The sequence below is a fragment of the Amblyomma mixtum genome, chromosome 4, assembly GCF_055824585.1.
Source record: "Amblyomma mixtum isolate Tamu chromosome 4, ASM5582458v1, whole genome shotgun sequence".
Lineage (NCBI taxonomy): Eukaryota > Metazoa > Arthropoda > Arachnida > Ixodida > Ixodidae > Amblyomma > Amblyomma mixtum.
The window spans coordinates 154,445,734-154,460,433 of NC_143015.1; the positions used below are offsets into that span (position 1 = coordinate 154,445,734).

Below are 14,700 nucleotides of genomic sequence, written 5' to 3' on the forward strand. Positions count from 1 at the left end.
CGGCCGAATCTCATGAACCTGTCTGCGTGACAGTACAGGGAGTGGCAGATAAAAGGGGGCTGTCCCCTCCCTGCATTGCCAGGGATAGTATCGCTGCTGTATTGTCAGGCGACTCATGTTAGCAAGTTCATAAGAATCGGCCGACGCTATTGGCTGGAACGGGGTCTCTGGCGTGGGAAAGCCGATTTTTCCTTCACTTGTACCTGACTTTAGCACGGTCGACAAAAGAGTTCTTTCCGCGCGATTCGATGGCATCTCTGCTTGCCAACGACTTTTCTCGTGGGAATAAGATGTATGCGGTTGCGCGTATGAACGTACAGCGATGTCTCCGATTTAGTGTTCCCTGTTACCAGGCTGCGGAATTCGGTTCAACTGGTCACCGATACAGCGGGCAGTTATGTAGGTCTTTCATAGTCTTCTTGATGCGCAAATCTCTCCCAAAAGATGGTGGCACCTACGGCACAAGCATTACAGTGCTATTAAAAGAAAAAAAAATCTAGAGTAATAAACAAGTAACGGAATAGTTAACTCACATTCGAGCGCGCCGCTCGGGCAAGTGCGGCTCCGGCAGTTTTGATTGACGTCCCCAAGAGGGAAAAAAATGTATAGATAAAAACGCCACGCACTTTACTCACTCACCGCGCCGCCAGCGCCATCTGTCGAGCGGCTCCTAACACGCCCTCCCGCCCCCGCCAGCACCTGTTCACCGTAGAAGGCGCGCGCGCGAGACGTTTGTAAACACGCCGTTATCGTGCGCGCATGCGAGAGTTTACGAATAGCCAGCGGTCGACGACGACGCATTCGTCGGGAAAGGAGCTAGGCAAAATAAAAAAAAAAAAAGTAGGCCGACTATGGACGTAGCAACGGCGGGAAGAGGATAGAGCTCAACGGACCCAGCGGACGCGCGACCGACCGGCCGAGAGCGCCAAACGCAAGATCCACATAGTGGCGTGCGACTTCGCCGACGAGAAAAAAAAAAGAATAAAAAGAGAGAACGAATACATCCTAGATAAAGAAGCTTCTTTTTTTTCTTTCTTGCTTTTCGTTTCTTCTGTAACGCTTTTCGGGCGCGCTTCTCAGAAACGCAGCTGGTGCTTGAAGCTTTCCTCCCATGCGTTGTGCGTCTCCGAACAGACGCGTTCGCGCTGAGATCGCGCATGGAGTGCGCTGAAAAAAAAAAAAAAGAAAACATCCACAATACCGACGGCGAAGAGAAATGCGCAGAAAGCGGCAAACGACGGTTTTCTTGATGGAATCCTGCAGATTCAGCGATCCGAAAAGAAAAAAAAAAATGACGAGCTGAATATGTTCAAGCTACAACACCCAACGGAAAACGCTCGCCGAAAGCCACACAACCAAACTGAACAAAAAAAGAAAAGCTTTATGTTTTTGTTCTAGTTCCTGTTGACGTCGCCGAATGACCCCGATCAAGTCCTCGGCGCCAAAAGCTTCCGGAGTAGCTTCTCAAGATGGCCACGCGCCGTGACAGGTACCGGAATGATTTACGAGCTTCTTAGCGCGAGCAATGAAAACAGATCAAAAACAACAAAAAAATAAGTGTAGATCCACAAACAGACCTTCCTTCACGGCTACGCGATACGTTTGTTTAGTCTCCTACGTTGCGGGCAGCGCTTCCCGGCAATGTTTTTTTTTTGTTGTGTTGTTGTAATGCAAACCTCCCCGGCTTTCCGTTACGCTCCCTTTTCTTGCGTTTTACGTATGCAAAGAAAAACTTCCAAGCATTGTTATCGTTACTAAAACAGGAGATGGTCCCTGCGCACTGGGAGGTCGCTTCTGGCAAAATTTTTGTAGCAACGGGTGCTGATTCTGCTCGTGTTGAGAAATGACTGTAGACAAAAATGGAAGGAACGACTTGAAAAAAAAAATCACGAAATTAAAGATGCTCTTAGAAAGCTACGCCACCTTCCAAGAAGGACGGATTTGTTTAGTGGAAAAGCGTCTTGCCTTACTGGAACTTTTTTTTTTTCGGGCTCGATCAAAAAAAAAAAAAAAAACTCTACATTGCATCGCCCCCTGTGTAACGCGGAGGTCAATGGAATGAAACGGAACGTCCGGAAAGACAAAAAAAAAAATGGCAGAGGCTTAACTTGGTTAAGCCTGGAGAATGCGAAGCATCAACGTGTCGCGTAATTTGGAGGCGCACAACCACAGCGACGGCGCGAGGTGGGCCCCCGTTTCTCCACTGTCGTGACGTCATCGTGTCACGTGGTGTGACGTCATGTATCACGTGATTTGGAGGCGCACAACCACAGCGACGGCGCGAGGTGGGCCCCCGTTTCTCCACTGCCGTGACGTCATCGTGTCACGTGGTGTGGCATCATCGTGTCACGTGATTTGGAGGCGCATAACCGCGGTGAAGGGCTGAAGTGGTAGCTAAAGTAGTATGCTTCGCATAAAAAATTGCGAGGCCACTTTGGCAGCTAAAGTGTTGAGAGGCGCAAGCCGAGGCACTATGCCTTGACGACTTCCGGTGGATGTGACGTCACACCGTTCCCGTGGCTATATCGATACCCAAATTATACACCTTTCGGGAGTCTTAAGTGTTAATTACGCTTCATTACACATTTTTCCATCTAATTTGACACAAATCCGGCGTTTATCCGACCATTTCTGTGACAATTTTCACTATGCCGCGACGACTTCCGGTGGATGTGACGTCACACCGTTCCCGTGGCTACATCGGCGTCCGCGTTATTTCGACGCGATTTTGACATTTTCTACTCTAATGAATTAACTAATTATTCTAGTCATCAAACGTGGCTTCTAGGTTCATTTTTTTTCTCCTCTATCTGAAGCAACCATTCGTTTTCTCCTATCTTTTTTAGTTCCCGAGTTAACATGCTGCCAAAGGTGTGACACCCTCTGCTAACAGACGACAGTATGAGCCATTAAAGGCTGTCGCCTTAAAAGCAAAAATGCATCACTTACAAGAACGCATTCGGAGTCGACATACCCTCCTCCAGAGAATGCCTACCGATGGATTTCGGTTCAGGAAGCCCGCATAAGCACGGACTCCCGCTCTCACGCCTGATTCGGCGGCGCATCCGGAAAAGGTGGGCGCGATCCGGATCTGCAGGTTTCTCCGGCGGAGCAGGCATTTGCATGCACTGCGAGTAGCCAAGGATTAGAAACAAAAATAAGGGACTCAAAGCCGGTCTGTGCCGTGCTTTCCTCCACGTAAGGAGGAGGGTTTCTCTCCATCCCGGAACTGTCGTCTTTACGCGCCCAGACTGGGTGCAGCATTGCAGCCCATTGCTCATAGAAAAAAAAGAAAATGGAAACCTTGCTGTGCTTAACCCGGGCATACACGAATATTTAATCTCCAGTCAATAAATGTTTTGCTACTGCTACTACAGTCCACACACACACACACACACACACACACACACACACACACACACACACACACACACACACACACACACACACACACACACACACACACACACACACACACACACACACACACAGTTGGTTTATGGGGTTTAAAGTCACAAAGCGACTAGGCTATGAGGGACGCTGTAGTGAAGGGCTTCGGAAATTTCGACCACATTGTCTGAGTCGCTTTGGGACCTTAAACCATATAAGCCAACCATATATATATATATATATAGAAGAAGGGGTCACAACCTTGCAATTATCTTAATTTAATACCGACAGTTTCGGACGGAGGACCGTCCTTCCTCAGGTATATATATATATATATATATATATATATATATATATATATATATATATATATATATATATATATATATATATATATATATATATATATATATATACATATATGTCGCCCTCAATAAGCCACCGTCACCTTCTCTGTTGTGTGAGGAAAATTATAAGTAAAAAAATTATTACTTGGTCCTTATCATAACCGAGAAAACTATTAGCCACGAAGGAATGATTCATAATGCCAAGTTATCATTAGAAACACTTATTAATCCCAAAGAGGGTTATTGCTCAGAGTGGTTATTACGTTTCAATTTATAAACGCTCGATTTGAGGGAACTTGTATTCCACCGACTTTACTAAGCTCGTGTTCTGCGCCGCGGTTCGAATAAACAAAAAACACACAAAAGCGAAGAAATGAACAGGAAAAAGAAATTGCATGAGCAGGAAAAAGAATTCTGGATGGCTGCGTTTCGGAAAGAAATGCATGCATACATACATATACACATACGTACGTACAGCCTTTGTCAAAAGTAACCAGGCTGCATGGTTTGCTTCTAGCTGGTACAGTGGAGCCCCTGTGGCTTTCCTAAAGAGCAGAAGATGTTGGAAGGTAAGAAGACCCCCGGTCCTTACCTTTAACGACTATTTCAGCTTGAGGGAAGCTGTTAGGTCTCCACTGTACAAGCTAGAAGCGAACCATGCAGCCTGGTTACTTTTGACAAAGGCTGTACGTACGTAGCTAGCAGCGAGCGCCTATTCTCGATTTTGGCAAACCGCAGGGAAATAATATATTTCGAATTCCGCGCAAGCAGATTCTTCTGCGTTATTACATACAAAAGCTCAAAGCGAGGTTCAACAACTCGAAAAAGAACGCATACCGCAGTTCTAAGCAGACAAAAGCAAAATCGGGTAAGAGTTGACGGCAGCGCGAGCAAAAAAATATATGCAGATATCTATCAATGACGACAATTGCTCTGCCGTAATGACAATACCGGTTAAAGTGTGCGCGAAGGGCATAGAACGAAAGCGACAAAGACAAACCAAAAAAGCAAACGTGATACGTTGCGATATGGGCGCGCTTTAAGCAACTGTAAACAGCTCCTGGAATGAGATGTAACAGCATGGGGGCAACACCCTGGATATATGGAGGTTGTCGCAACTACGCTGTCAGCGATGCTGGCAGGCGGAAATTTCTATTGTAGCGGATGATATAGCCGATGGACAGATGAAAGACGAAAGAGGGGGAAGAAAGTACCGTTCCACTTTCGTATTAGCTACGGGCACTTGGGGTTGAAGTACGGCGTTCAACATTACATTTGTCTGTGATATGCACTGAGGTTGCGGACTCGATTCCTGGTTGGGCAGCAGCTTTCATGGTTGAACACAGTCCGGAGTCTTTCGTGTAATCACGGCGCGCCTTAGATTATGGGTATAGTTATTGTAACATCATCTGCTGCACATCAATCATCATCATCGTCGCGAGCTCAGTTCTGTCCGCTGCAAAATAAATTTAACTTCCAATAATTTCGAATCAGCAATGTCGACGCAGACACGAAATTTCCGGATTGAAGGCGGGCCAGTTAAACATGGCGGCGCCCATAGCGAGCACGTTCTGAAGTCGTCTGATAGGGGCGGCGATCTGATTAAACATGGCGGCGCCCAAAGCTCGCATGTTCTGAAGTCGTCTGATCCAACGCTTATAGGTATACTTCTATAAACATTAGTCTGATCGGCGCACATGGCGAGCACCGTTTGGAGTCGTCTGATCCAACGGTTTACAGATATACTTCTATAAACGTTGGTCTGATCGGGGCGGCAGTCCTACTAAATATGGCGGCGCACAGATCGAGCACATTCTGAAGTCGTCTGATTGGGGCGCCGGTATGACTAAACATGGCGGCACCCAAACCGAGCATTGTCTGGAGTCGTCTGATCGGGGCGGCGGTATGATTAAACATGGCGGCACCCAAACCGAGCATTGTCTGGAGTCGTCTGATCGGGTCGGCGGTCTGATTAAACATGGCGGCGCCCATAGCGAGGTCATTCTGAAGTCGTCTGATCGGGGCGGCGGTCTGATTAAACATGGCGGCGCCCATAGCGAGCACGTTCTGGAGTCGTCTGATCTAGGACGCGGTCTGATTAAACAGCGACAAAAGCAGCGAGCACCTGTTGAAGTCGTCTGTCAAGGCTTAATGGCAACTAAAGCTGTTCGACTGCTTTTCGTTTCTTTCCTTTCTTAATTAACCTTCCGAGCTTCGATTCGCTCCCGCGGACTTCGCGCGCTGGCAGTTAATTAATATTCGTCTGCTTTCCTTTCCTCCGCGTGTATGAGTCGCCTCGCGGAATGGAGTTACAGAAAGAGCAGGTAATTACCGAAGCTAACGCGCTGCGTACATCGAACGTCTGCCGCCATTTTCGGCATGCTCGTGAAGCTCGATGTTCGTCACATTCCGTAATTCTCAGAACTTCGAAAAGCTAGCTGCCGCAGTGGACGAGCACCGCGACCGCCGCGCGCGTCTAATTAGCTGCACGAAATAATTAAGGATAAATGCAATGGGCGCGCACACTGCACTGAAGGAAGAGGGCAAGAACACAATACAGAATCCGTGTTGAATCTGGAAAATAAATGCGTGCATCGATAATGACCGACGTGCCGGAACGACAGTCTGCCGTTTTAATTACTTCCCCGAAAAGATAAAAAAATAAAGAATGTTCATCTTTAAAAATATTACAAATGTTTAACGTACAGTTTTTGCCAAAGGTAACCGGACACGGGTGGTCTGTTTCTTAGCCGCGTAGCGAAGCACTTACGGAAACCGTCAAGCTATAAACCTGTGTAAAGTAAGGTGAGCCCTTTTCCTCACGTTTTGACACGTTTTGGTCTTTACGAATGCCGTAACGGCTCCGTTATACAGCGGAAAAGCAAGAACCTGTTGCTCGGTTACCTTTGACATCCTGCGGACATTCAAGACGTCCACAAGATATCCCAAGGGAGGTTCGGTGCCCGCTGGAATCTGAAGCATGCATTTCGGATGTTGATGATATTGGTGTTTCGTACTGCAGAGATCGTGCCTTCTTTCTATTACGCCGTCAAACATCTATTTCTGACACGATGATAGTGATAATATCTGCTATTCCATTTGTATCGGGTAGGTGTAGGACTACGCCAGAGCCGGGAACCTATGTCGCTTCAACCGCCGTCAGTACCACATGTGATACAGTTAAAGCTCGACTTAACGAAGCGAAGAGAAGCCGCCACGAATAATTTCGTTATATCGAGAAATTCGTACAATCGAGGAAACCATTTTTTTTCCGCCCTCCGAAATCGTACCGTAGCGGCGCCCTAAAGACTACCACGGCATCGTATTTACCGACTACCCGCGTTTGAAACGTCCGCGAAAGCCGTCCGAATCGCGGCGGCTGGAATTTCTTTGGAGGAGAAATTCTAGAGGCCCGTGTACTGTGCGATGTCAGTGCACGTTAAAGAACCCCAGGTGGTCGAAATTTCCGGAGCCCTTCACTACGGCGTCTCTCATAGCCTTAGTCGCTTTGGGACGTTAAACCCCACAAAACCAAACCAAACCAAACCGTGCGTGAAAGCGCCATCTGGTAAAACGGATTCGAAGCCAAGGAGGGAAGAGCCGCCAACTGCCAATCCCTTTGTTCAACACAGTAGCGCAGCTTGCAGCCTTGTCAAAACAAAGCCGGGACCGTGACGTGGGCGCCTGAATATTACTGCCGGCAAGCTGCGAGACATCGTGGGCAAAATAAGTGAGAAATTACCCCTTTCTTGTTTTTGCTGATTCATTCCCGCAAGAACTTCGTTAAATCCGGTTTAGAGGTCGTCTGTTTCGTTATATCGGGTTACTGAGAACACTGAATCCTATGGGCACATGCCGGGTGGTCAAAATTTTTTCTTTAGATCGGGAACTTCGTAAAATCGGGTTTCGTTAGATCGAGCTTTAAATGTGCCGGAAACAAGTATAGTTTTCACGCCTTCTGTTTAGTTCTTGAATCTTTAGAATAAGTCGATAAATATGATGTTTTGAGCGCGTTGCTGTTAGGCGGCATGTTTTCAGCTGTGCTGCCCACTTCCTGCAACGAGTGGACGGACATCAAGCGGTTTGTTTGGACCCCCCCTCCGCGTGTCCTTGACGGGGCAAGGCGGAATCGACGCACAAAAAGCTACGGTCGAGCGCGCGTACGAAAGAACGTAAAAGGAAGCATGAAAAAAAAAACAGCAGTGGAAAGCGGGATACAGCAAGGCCGACAGCCGGCCTTCTGTTCGCCTCTTTTGAAGCACTTGTTTTTTTTCATCTTTCTTGGGCTCTAGTTTCCCAGCGAAAATTAATAGCGCACAGCTCTGCGATTATGTCTCGCGTTTTTCTTCTCGTTCCCGCAGCTCTGCCTGCCTAGTGATCATTGTTATTACTGTTTTTTTATTAATTCGGCAAAGGTCTAGTACTGTGTAATACATTACTGTGTCTTAGCAAGAAATTTCGCGTACATTTTCGAACCTCATAGCCAAAGTACCAGCAAGTTTCTGACTTTGTGGGGACTATAGTCGCACAAGTCCTTGTATGCATTATCTGGTCCGCGTTATTTTGAATTTCTCTTGGCAATAAGGATTGTTGTTTATTATTATCGCTATTATTATTACTACAAAGTGCCTCTCCTTGTAGTCATGACGAATGTTTTCATCCATAATCACGGATGTTACTCATTTTGGTACTGTTTTCAAGTACTACTCAGTCCAAACCACACAAAACAGCGTTTCTGAATCAGGCGGCTTGCGACTCGCGCAAGCAAGCAGGACTATTGAACCCTGGATGGCTTCAATGTAATCGGAATCTCGTTAATTCGAACTTCCGGCTACATCGAACTCGCGCACTGGTCCGATCAGCATCGCGTGTGTCGGGGGAAGCCCGATCGGGCTCCCGTGAATTCCAGGGCCTGGTTGATTTTTTAAAAAAAAATCCGTCCCATCGAAGTTAGGCCGCAGGAACAAGATCACGCCTGGTTGGTTCATTTTCAGATTCTCAAATGAATTGTTTATTGGAAAACAACACCGCACTCAATAACAAAAATGATAACAGCAAAATAAAAGACGGGTTTACGGGTGCAACTAAACGGTGGTGATGATGATGATGATACCGTAGTCGACTGCAGAGACACCTCTCGACAGCCGTGGGCGATGCCCGCGCCGCAGAAACTTGGACTCCCAAGTGTCAGCGCTGTGGCATCGTCAAAGTGGTGATGTAGCACAGACACGTGCATCCACCGTGTCTTTGTGACCGAAAATAAAAGAGAAAAAAAAAGTCTCCTATCTTCCAGCAACGAGGGAAGGCAAGGCAGCTGATACATCGAGAGGCTGTTATCACCGCGCGGTTTCCAACCAACCTTCGAGACAAGTGCCTATAGTCTGTTCGACCACATTACCGCAGCGGAGATTTGAGACGCTCCGGCATGGAGACGCGAAAGGTGACATTGTGAATCTATAATACTGCTATAATAAATAGGGGAAAACATTAATAAGGGGTAAATATGGGGCTAGGTAGCGCAAGCTACCGCCCGATACAAAGGGTAAAGCCATTATCATCCATCCATCTGAAAATTTAACGAGGGGGGGGGGGGGGGGGGGGGATAGGCTAGGTGGCGCAAGCTGCCACTCGATACAAAGGGTAAAGCCATTATCATCCATCCATCCGTAAGGATTATGAAGATAAACAAAGAGTGAACGGAAGAGATGAAAGAAGACAAATAAGTAAAGTAAGAAAGTTGAGGAAGAAACAGAATAACGAGCGTCAGAAATAAACGTGAAAGAAGCAAGAAACAAACGAGGTAAAGAGAAATCAAAACGGAGCAAAACATTTCCTAACTTTTGAGACGAAAATGTTTGCCTGGTTACTAAAACCAGGACTAGTTTAAAGCAGTGAGCCATAGAGCGGGTAATGGTCTACCTTCGCTAAAAAAAGAAACACTGCGAGCTAATATTACGGATGGAGAGAAATCAGACATTCGAAAAACGACATAGAGGAAAAAATTTAACAAGGCGGAAATCATATACCGATACAAAGGGTAAGGCCATTGTCATCCATCCAGGCGGGCCAAAGTGAAGGATGTATCCAAGCATAAGGGCGCCTAGCACTTCGCTTTCATAGAAAAAATTGACAAAAAAAAAAGAAACTTGGAACAAACTTCGGAGTGCCTCCCAGAACATGTACACAAGAGTGAACATTTCGGGAAAAATTTACTGCAACGCGCTCAGGAACAGCAGGCCATTGGAATGCAGAGAAGCATGAGGGGACAGACGTGCCTGCTCTGTCAGCTAGAAGAGTACAATCTGCCTGGCTAGCGAGGCAACGAAGATATTTTTTTCCCCGCAAATCCGTATCCGGCGTTTTTTTGTCCATTACTGCAAAAACATGTGAACCCTTATTTTCTTCTTACCACTTGCTCGTCGCACCCGACCGGGCAGGAAAATACTGCGTGGGCGAATGCGCTCCTCGGAATTTCGCAAAACGCCTTGCGACTAATGCCTACAGTCCAATGTGTTTAACATTGTTTACTTTTGTACTTTTCTACATTGTACCATCTTTTGTCTGCAAAATACTGTAACTCCTCCCCTCATACAATGTTCCAAGTGTGAGATCTGTACAGTACTTGAATAAATGAATAAGTACCGGTGAAACTAGAACGAGAAAAACACGTCGCCTGGAGGTTGACGCCCTTTTTACACATCAACCAATATTAACAGAAGTACAGGTTAGCGATACTAATGGAACGTACGCGGGGAAAGGGCCGGGAGTGCTTTTGACACCATTCCTTGAGTGACGCCACAAGGGAAGTTACGAACCGTCCACAGTTCACTCCTATTTCCATTGCGGGCGACACCTGCAGCGATTGGAAAGGGCGATTTCGAACGCGCGAACCACGAATAACCTTCCTTGTGCCTTGTTTTTCCCCAGAGTATTAGTATAGAGGCTGGGCAGAGCGCGATCATCTTCCGCGGCACGCTATCAGCGCATGCGCAAAAAGCGCAGGCCTGCCGTTGCGTAGGCATAGCTGTGTTCGCCCCATAAGCGGATCACTCAACGCTAAATCTCTAATAATCGATCTATTGGAAAAAAAAAATCGCGAGCAGCAGGTAGGAAGAACGATTCAGGCAACATCTTCCTAATAACGAGGCTAATAATAATCAGACTTCGACTCATGACCATCACCAGCTAACCGCGAACAATGTCGTCTGCTCGAATGTTTGGTCGAATTTCGATGAAGGCGAAATTCTAGAGGCCCGTGTACTGTGCGATGTCAGTGCACGTTGAAGAACCCCCGGTGGTCGAAATTTCCGGAGCCCTTCACTACGGCGTCCCTCATATCCTGAGTCGCTTTGGGACGTTAAACCCCAATAAACCAAACCGCATGTCCGCTTGTGATGAGCAAGACGCCCGTGGGCTGTACGGTGTCGCTGCTCGTTGTATTAAAGATCCTCAGGCGGTCGAAATTACTCCGGAACCCTCCACTACTAAGCTTCTGTCTCGTTTGCTTCTTTCACTCCCTCCTGCGTGATGTACAGTCTTTGTCAAAAGTAACCAGGCTACATGGTTTGCTTCTAGCTCGTACAGTGTAGCCCTTACAGCTTCCGTGAATCTGCAATGGTTGTTAAAGGTAAGGACTGGGGGTCTTCTTACCTTCAAACAAATTTTGATGTTTAGGAAGGTCACAAGGGCTCCACTGTACAAGCTAGAAGCAAACCATGCAGCCTGGTTACTTTTGACAAAGGCTGTACCTCACGTCTTGACTCGAGCGTCCACCGAGAAGTGAGGCAGTTACTACGTCCTTTCCCTTTCCTCAACAAAAAAAAAAAATACAATTGACCAGCGGGCAGTTGTGCTTTCGCAAGCTGACCAATCAGCACCTGTGTCTGATGTTCACAGGCTCACCTCATAAATGATACCAAGAAGCAGATATCATATAACTAAGCAGACAAGCAACGCGAGCCTGTATGAAAACATGTTTTCACGCTTCAGTGGAACAGTTGTATAACTTATCCCGAAGAGAGGACGATGTTGTAAGTATAACCCCTTTCCTAGAACCTGCGTCCCGAATGAGTCGGTTAGTACTGCTAGAAAACGTAGGTGCTGCAGCGGTAATCAAATAACACCGTGAAGAGCTCATTGCAGTAGGTACTGTAGCAGAACAGACAGGAAATAGTAAAGATAGGAAGGTGGAAAGAAAACCCACGCACACTGCAGACAGCGTCAATGATGTGCAGGTAGGATGAAAACATTTCGCAATCACACGCCGACCACTGCTGCTGTCAACAACTCAAACGAGAGTGAAAACTTAATTGCTTTTTGCAGCGGCGGCAGAACCGTACCAGAGCGCCTCGGCCGAGATGTCACACAAAGTTAGACAACCGAGAGAGTAATGACGACAGGCATGCTGCTAGTGGATGGGCAGTCGGCGAATTTTTTTTTTTTCTGACCGCTAATTATCTGCGCACCCACGCAGGCAGACTGGAACGACGACCGTGCGGTAGGAGTAACAGAGAAACTCCAAACGAAAGAAAAAACAAACGAACAACAACATCACCGCCAGCGTATGGCTCGGGGTTTGGCCCGCCGGACAGATCAAAAAAGCGTAGAGGCCAGCGGGACCGCTAAAAAAAGAAGCTTTTCGCGCGGGGCCCCAACTTATATATCTCTGGGGGGCTGACGTATAACGTGGGCGTTGCCCGGTCGAGAACGTGAAGAAAACAGTGAAAGAAAAACTGACGCGAGCGTCAGGTAATGAAAGCGTACACCGCCGCCGACGGTCTCGCGGGATAGGTTGACGGCCCGATGTGACCTCGTTCCCAAAACCTGAAACACAAGGGGCCGCCGCTCGGCTGCATCTACCGCAGCCTTCGCGAAACAAAAGGGACTCTCGCATGCCGGGCGACGAAGTGGGCTTCGACCTCGTTTCACACACGACCGTATCTTTTTTTCTTCTTCGTAGTCAACGGCTCACCAGAGGTGGAGAAAGTGTTTACCCGTCTCATCACCGGAAGATAAATTGGCAGTAGAGTAAAAATCGCGAAGTACTTTCGCATAGCGACAGTACTGACCACGCGTTTGATGTCCGCATTACGAGGCGAAAGCTCTAATACAGTTGATCTAGACCAGCTGCCGTCTTAGCAGCGGCCGGCGTCTTTCTAACGCGTCCTCGCAACAGAGGTCCCTGACCCCACTCCGCTTGGGAGGCCAGTTTCGGTCCGCCGCTGACAGCAGACTCCCACAAGACGGTTCGCCGCGAACAGTCCAAAAAGCACGCGCGATAACATTGCGCTGTTCTTGCGGTCAGGTCGAAGAGGAAATACCCCCCTCACGCCAAGCTCGGCCACCGTCGTCATTCGTCGACGTAATGAATAGGACACACACGGGGTTTTTCCTTCGAACGAGCCGGCAAAACTTGGCCGGGAGAGGGAATTCCCCGAAAAAAGAAACCAACAGGTTTTTTTTCTGGGTATCCACTAAATGCGAGCACGTATTCGTGACCAAACGTGACGCTGACCACGGTGAATACACACCAGAGGTCTGCAAAGCCGGAGTCCCGCTTCTAAAGACGACTGCGGAGTCCGTCCGCGACGAGCCGCCGTAGCAGCGGTTAGGCTTAACGACGAGTACGGCCGTGCCCTGCCGCTGCCGGCGATCGCACATATAGCTCGCCACAGCAAGCGGTACGCAGCCGCTGAATGTCCTAACCAACGATGCTTTCAATGCCGTAAAAATACTCCCAATAACGTACAAAACGGTTTGTTTTATAAGCCAACTTGTCAGCCGCGCCGAAGTGTATACGCGGTCGTCAAACCCTGGGTCAGCTATCGCAGAGGCGCGATTCTCCGAGCTCGCGCGCGCTCCGTTAACCGCAGGAAATTGCAAAAAAGAGGCTGGAAAAAGCATAAACTAACCCATGACGGTGACTGACGAAGACGCACGGCGCAGCAGTCGGCGGAATCCAGCGTTACCGCGGTGTTTGAGCCGCCCCGACGAAGAGGACAGCGGGAGCAGCAGCGCACATGCCACCGATATCCACAGCCGGTTGATCGAAGGCACCGTCCTCGTCGCGGCTAGGACGTATGGCGGCCTTGCGTCGACCCAATCGATAATCCAGGGTTCGTCGTCGCTACCACTCCACAAAAACCATCCCAATTCTTTTTCCCGAAGACGGCACCGGATTCGGCAACAGCAAAAATCCTCCGGCGTCGAAGAGGAGATCGCGCGCGCGCACGCACACACACAAGTGTGATGAGGACCACGACGTCGAGGGTGCGAACACACCGGCGAAGTCGAACTCCTACGACAGCAGCTACGCACGTTCGGCCGGCGAAAAATCACCGGCACAAGTGGGGAGGCTGGGCCCGCACTGTTCCGACAACCCAACTTCACGACCGCCGCCACCGGTCTCACAGTGCTGCTGCTGCTGGGAACACCCTCGCCATCAGCGCCGCTTCGACCTCGGCGCACTCGGCGCAGGCCGCTTCTCCGCCGGTTCTTCTACTGGGAATCCATCCAGAGAACGCTTTCCAGGAACCACGCCAGAGGCGCGCTGCCCTTTCCCTTCGCCTCCGCTCCTCCTCCTCTTTCTCCTCGCTCTTTCTCTCTTTTTTTTCTCCTATTTTTTTTCTTCACCGCTTGCGATGATCTTTTCTTCCGTCTATTCTCCCGCTCTTTCTATCCCTCGGCGCGTCGGCTGTGTGCTGCTGCTTCTATTCTTTTTGCCGTGATGGGTTATAGTTCTTGTCTTTTTTTCCTCCTTGCCCATTACATCGAAAGAACGGGTAAGAAGAGGAGAGGCGAAGGGAGAAGGAGGCCGGGCCGCAGCCGCCGCGCTACTATTTTCATTCGAACTCTTCTTGCCTTGCCCCGCTGCTTCTCTCGTTTTTGCTCCGTCTGTTTACTTCCCAGAAAAACGCGTTCGACGCCGAAGGCTCGGGCGCGCGGGTGAGGGCGGTAAATAAAA

The 14,700-nt window shown here is 48.5% G+C and overlaps 1 protein-coding gene across 1 annotated transcript in view; it reads right to left on the minus strand.

The window, feature by feature from the left end:
* LOC149348853 (cytokine-inducible SH2-containing protein-like) overlaps positions 1-14,233 on the minus strand; it is a 40,646-nt gene extending 26,413 nt beyond the window's left edge. Inside the window, exon 1 of the mRNA XM_089588408.1 lies at positions 13,649-14,233. The gene's annotated coding sequence lies outside the window, so the exon portion shown is untranslated. The remainder of the gene's footprint in view (positions 1-13,648) is intronic.
* Between the last annotated feature and the right edge of the window lie 467 nt (positions 14,234-14,700).